Below are 5,487 nucleotides of genomic sequence, written 5' to 3'. Positions count from 1 at the left end.
CCAGCCAGATCTGGCTGCCACGCCGTGACGATGATCGCGCGCAATTACCACGGCCGTTCTTGGCAGTCAGATCTCTGTCGCGAGCAAGGGGTTCGGCGATATCAGACTCCGCGGCTGTGTGAATTAAAACGGAGTAGACGGCCGGACGAGCTAAGTTAATTCGCAAACGTTCACGTTATTGGCAAACGTTCGACCATCGGCATCGCCCCGCCAGCCCAAATTGCTGGATAATTCACGCTGCCGGCGTGATAGCCGAGACAACGACAATTTGTCCAACCGTAGTCGCTTTCAAACTGCTACTAGTTCGTTCGTTTTATGTCTCGTAGATCGGCCCGTCTTCCTTCTTTTTCTTTTTTCTCCCTTTCGTTTCTTTCGGTTCGAGCCAGCACAGCGCTGCTATTTCTGTCGCATCGTGAAGACCACGAGGGGAAACATGATGAGTCGATTCGAAGGACGCTTGTAAGTGGCAAAGATTCGAGAGTCTTGACTTTTTAGTGGAATACGTTGCCCGTACTAATGAAAACACTACAGTGTGCAGTTTAAGAGCAAATTGATTCATTGTTTCTTGGTGTATGTCAGTTATTCAATCGATGAAATTGAGTTTGCTTTACAACTGAGAGGAGGAGCAGGTAAAATTTCGATGAAATTAGTGCATAAAGTTTCTTTTCCTCTTTGAAAAACTTGTTTCTTGCCACTCGCAGTGTTTTCTACAAGCGCTCTTCAATCTTTCTTACTTTCCTGTTGCGTCGCTTGACCATACGAAACAATTGAAAAAGAGACAGCCTATGAGATTCGAAGACGCAAGTCTTTCGAAGATAGAACACAAATCTTAGAGAATACTAGTTGAACTTGCTTGATATCAATCTGCGTAACCGAGGTTATTTTTTAAATGCTCGGGAAGATAAGAAAAAGTCGTATTTCATTCTAGAATCAAATATGAAATTGATCGACAACGTATTGAATTAAAAAATTTCTCTTCTATAACAGACTTATCATGTTTCTCATCTGTGGTCTTTACGCGAAGGAGAAGCGTATCGAATTGCGAAGATTCTTATCAAAATCTGACCCACAAGATGCGTCTACCTTCTTTGAAAAAGCGAGACGATTAACAATTTGTCGAGGCGCAAGGCGTGCTACGTCGTTGCCAACATCTCTGTAGCTGGAACGCTTTGTAGCGTCGTGTCTCTTGGTGAGACGTAATTTGTTAAACCTCGCGTGATTGGACACCGTATAAATTTAAGAAACACGATCATGTCATACGAGATACTAACGCGGACCTCTTTGTCTCTTGTTCGCTTGGAAAAGTAATTTTTTTCGAGTTACGTCGCTGGCTCTTCGAACGTGGAAGGTAGACGAATAAATGGGACAAACAAGAAATTCCGACTACTCGACAGCGCGACACGCAAAAGTCAGATTCCCTGTATTTAGAGTAATCTGCGTTCATCGATCGTCCAAGTTTAATTCTTTCGCAGTGTAAGAACACAACGAAGAGTCCCAAATTTCAAACCTAGACAGCTTTTTCATTAGATAATTAACGTTAAGCAAAGCGCGTGTTCGGCTTCTGACCGATGTTAACGCGTCCCGAGGATTTTTCATTGTTACGCTTTTACAGCGAAACTTTTTGGAACTCAAGATTTTACCAAGAAAAAATTGTACCTAAGATTTGTAAATTTATTTACAAAGCGTACTGTATCGACGCAAACGATACGAAAAGCAATTTTCACATTTCTGTCTTCGATATCGTCAAAGTACACAGAGTTAAGATACGAAACTGTATCTCGTATGCCGAAAACTGTATCTGCCAGCTTGTCGACGTTTACATTGTGAAAGGGTTAAGCTGGCCCTATCGATCGGAAGGAACTCGCGCGATATTTCGAAAGATTCCTCTCTCGCAAGACTCTCGTTTCGAGCCAAGCGAGAGACCGAGTCGGCCATTCTCTGCGCGAAAGTCTGCGGAAGCTTCGAAACGGCGGTCTTCAAGAACAGGAATTGAGATCGCGAATGGATAGGATTTCGTTGAAATCGATCGCCTGTCGTTAGCCGAGACGAAATGCAAAACATCGACGCGTTGACCCTTCGGCTGCGTCTTCGCTGAAGCAACGACGAGGACCTGTCGATCTATGTTTGTGGAAGATGTGGCGCTCGTTGTCCAATGTCTCTGTCAGTAACGAAAGTTGCTGCTTGTTGCCCATTTCCAAAGATCAGAGGAAAATAAGAAACGCGTAGCAAAACGTGTGGACAACGTGATTCTACCAGTTGACGTTCGTTGGAACACGCAGCAACAACAGGCAACAACAGGAGGTTCCTCGTTGTGTTGCTTCGGCGGAGACGTGGCTTTTGGCTTTGGACTTAAGCGTACAACGCATAAACCTTGCCTTCGTTCTGTTTGTAATTTTTAACGAACAATTCCACGATGTTTGCGTAACGCTGTACGTAGAATCGCTTCGGATATCCCTCGCTTTCCTCGTTGAATTTCACGGCGATGATTCGGATAATCGGCTGATCCGATCAGTGCGAAACCTTTCATTTGTAATCGCTTGTGACGCTTCTTGAAGACGATGGCGAATAAGAATTCAACCGTGTAGTTTAAGTTTCTAAAGCCAGTATTAATGGATCGTTGGTAAATTTCCGCGTCGCTACGAAGACGAAGAATCGAGCGGTTTAAATGTTCATGCTCACTGACAATCTACCGGACGAATATCTGAATCAGCTTGTTTTCGTGTTCGATTGCACGCCGAGACAAGAATACGGGAAACTGGGATATGTTCGCAGAAAGATCGCAAAATTGTCGAGAAGCCAGATACAATGTCGAAACGAATTACTCTTCTGTTCGAGTCGAACGATTTTAACACTAGAATTCCCAGAGAAGAAAATGACCAATTTACGATCCTTTAGAAATAATTCTGTATATTGGCGAAGCAGTAGTTTTGGAATTTCCAGTGATTCTTTGTAAAATGTGTGGACAAAGTGGCCTTTTGCCTCCAATTATGTACAATTTTCTATATCTGTTACTTTCGCTCCTTTGGTACAGGTCTCATATTTGATCGTGGGTTGTTCTAGTGTTAAAGAATTCGAAGTACGATGGACGTGATACTGTCGAATGTACTCAACGTTTCCCCATCAGAACTTTAGATACGACAATCAATGGACCCCGAGGAATCATTCGCAACGAATTGATCCGTTCTTCGTTGCGACCACTAGACTGGCCATGTGCTTTCGAAAAAGAGCGGCGGGAAAGTTGCGCGAGATTAGGAAAAAAAAAAGAGATTTCGAGAAATCGAAGGAAACCCATGCTTATACATTCGCAAAGAAACATCGACTGCTATTCGACTGTATGTAAACTTATAAATGTCATTCCACTGTTGCTGCAGCAAGTTGCGTCGAAGATGAGAAATCGATTTTACACGGTGCATTCGTGATTTACTTAGAATAGTTGAACGTTCCGCGACGATAAAAGAATATTGTTCCCCGTTTGTTTCATCATCGGTACAATAAACGTTCTTACGTGTGTAAGAATAATAATCGAGTCGTTGCGCCGATATGACTCGCGCGTCATCGTCGAACAAGCGTCTGCGAAAAAGCACGACGCGAACGAAACGTGCTCAGAAATTAGATTAAAAGGCAGTTTTCTCTGATGAAGAAAAACAAAGGAGAGGAAAAGAAGAATGAACATCAGCAAAGGTCTATAAAGATAGTCGAACGATGGAGGAAGAACGTTTCAAACTCTTTTGTTTGTCACATTTTAGATAAATTAACGAATTTCACCATCTTGATAAGATCTAGCGCTATCTTTGCCCACGATAATACACCACACATGCACACAAATAACGCTTAGGTGAAATTAATCGAGAAAAAGAGACTTCTAGGATTCGTTGAAAAATTCCTTCGATGGTGCTTCGTGGATTAGTGCTTTGATGAAAAATTAAATCGAGGACACATGGTTGGACGACTACTTCGAGTAGGAAATTATCGTGGGCTCTAATTACACGTATAGTCTTTAAGATTCTAGACTTAAGATAACGCATACGAGTCGCTCACGATTCGCCTGTCTGCTCGGTGGCCGCGATCAGCTGGAAGCTGCTAAGAAATTAGCTCGACCGATCGCCTAAGTTTTAGCTTCGCCAGACCAACAGCACGTTCTCTCGATTGGCCGGAACTTGCGGTCGGAACCATCGTTCGACTCGATATTCGGCTTTTAATCGCCAAAGGGCAATTGGAACCGCGACCGAGCAGACACCAGCAGATTTTAAATAAGACTCTAGTCCTGTAAATACGTAGCTAGACGAAAGGTGAAACGAGAAAACGATCGGCGGAACTGTTGGCCTGAGAACATAATCTTCAGACACGAAGTGTAAAATGTTTGTGGTTCGCATGGAGATTAAGCCGTCACTTTGTATCTTGAATTTTGCAAAACAAGCTATTCCACTCTGACGACTGGTCGCGACCATTTCGTCGAATGACGAGGTTCGTAAGCGAGGAAGGCAATTTCGAAGACCGAAATTTCGCTAAATATAAAATGGAAGAATTATAATTTGAGAATGCTTGCAACTGCAGAGGAGCGCGTAATATTTAAAATCCAAAATCGACTAATATAATTTCATTATTTTTGTCGGGTCCCGCTTTGTGCGAGCATGTACGTCGTCTACTGATTCTTCTAATTTAACTACATTGGTTACTACGTGCAGGTGAATTAAGTTTATCGACTCTGCAACCGCGGGCGATTTTCCGAATTTCCCTTACAGAACCGCGAACGAGCTTTTGGTCTATGCTGTATTTTAATCCATATCTTCTCTAGTTTATCGTATGAAAATTTTCAATAGTATACAAAAATAATGTCTTTTTCTTTTTCTTCCATTCTGCGTATCAAAGATCCCGCCACGAGATCTAAACGAACGAGAGTTTATCTTTTGCACCAGAAGCGTTATTTCATACAATACACGCGTCTGTTGCGAGAAATCTAATTCTTAAAGACATAGTCGATGAGATATAACGTACGTTCAAATACGAAACACGATTGAACCCAGAAGAAGTATCGTTTAGCGTTGCTCGGATGTTGCACAAACTCGAAGCAACACGATGATCGCGTGGAACGCGATTTCCACGCCGCCCGCGGTTGGACCGTCGAACACGCTCGTAAACAGATACATTTTCCATCAAAAATACATCTCCATGCTGTCGTACATATATCGTTGCTCAAGAACAAGAGAAAAAAGAGAAAGAAAGAAAAAACAAGCTGATACGTTCGAGTGGGCCGAGAAGATCAAAGCTGTTTTACCAACTGCATTTAATCCCGCGCGATCGTGCAGAATCCGGCCGCTAGCCACAAACATGTTACGGAAGAGGAAGAACACTGGTTTCTGATATATCCGACAATATATTTACATTAATCGTAACGGTCTAGTACACGTTCTCGTATGTAGCTCGCTGTATGGCGATTGTTCATGCACCCGTAGGGAAGACTGGCGAGAGGAAGAGACGATCGTGCGC

At 42.9% G+C, this 5,487-nt stretch overlaps 1 protein-coding gene across 5 annotated transcripts in view; it reads left to right on the top strand.

The window, feature by feature from the left end:
* LOC100744200 overlaps positions 1-5,212 on the top strand; it is a 213,429-nt gene extending 208,217 nt beyond the window's left edge. For all 5 annotated transcript variants that reach the window (XM_033318724.1, XM_012380831.3, XM_012380830.3 and 2 more), the window contains one exon: positions 1-5,212. The gene's annotated coding sequence lies outside the window, so the exon portion shown is untranslated.
* The last annotated feature ends 275 nt before the right edge of the window (positions 5,213-5,487 follow it).

Source organism: Bombus impatiens, unplaced genomic scaffold, assembly GCF_000188095.3.
Source record: "Bombus impatiens unplaced genomic scaffold, BIMP_2.2 scf_0109, whole genome shotgun sequence".
Classification (NCBI taxonomy): Eukaryota; Metazoa; Arthropoda; class Insecta; order Hymenoptera; family Apidae; genus Bombus; species Bombus impatiens.
This window is presented reverse-complemented; position numbering and strand designations above follow the sequence as displayed.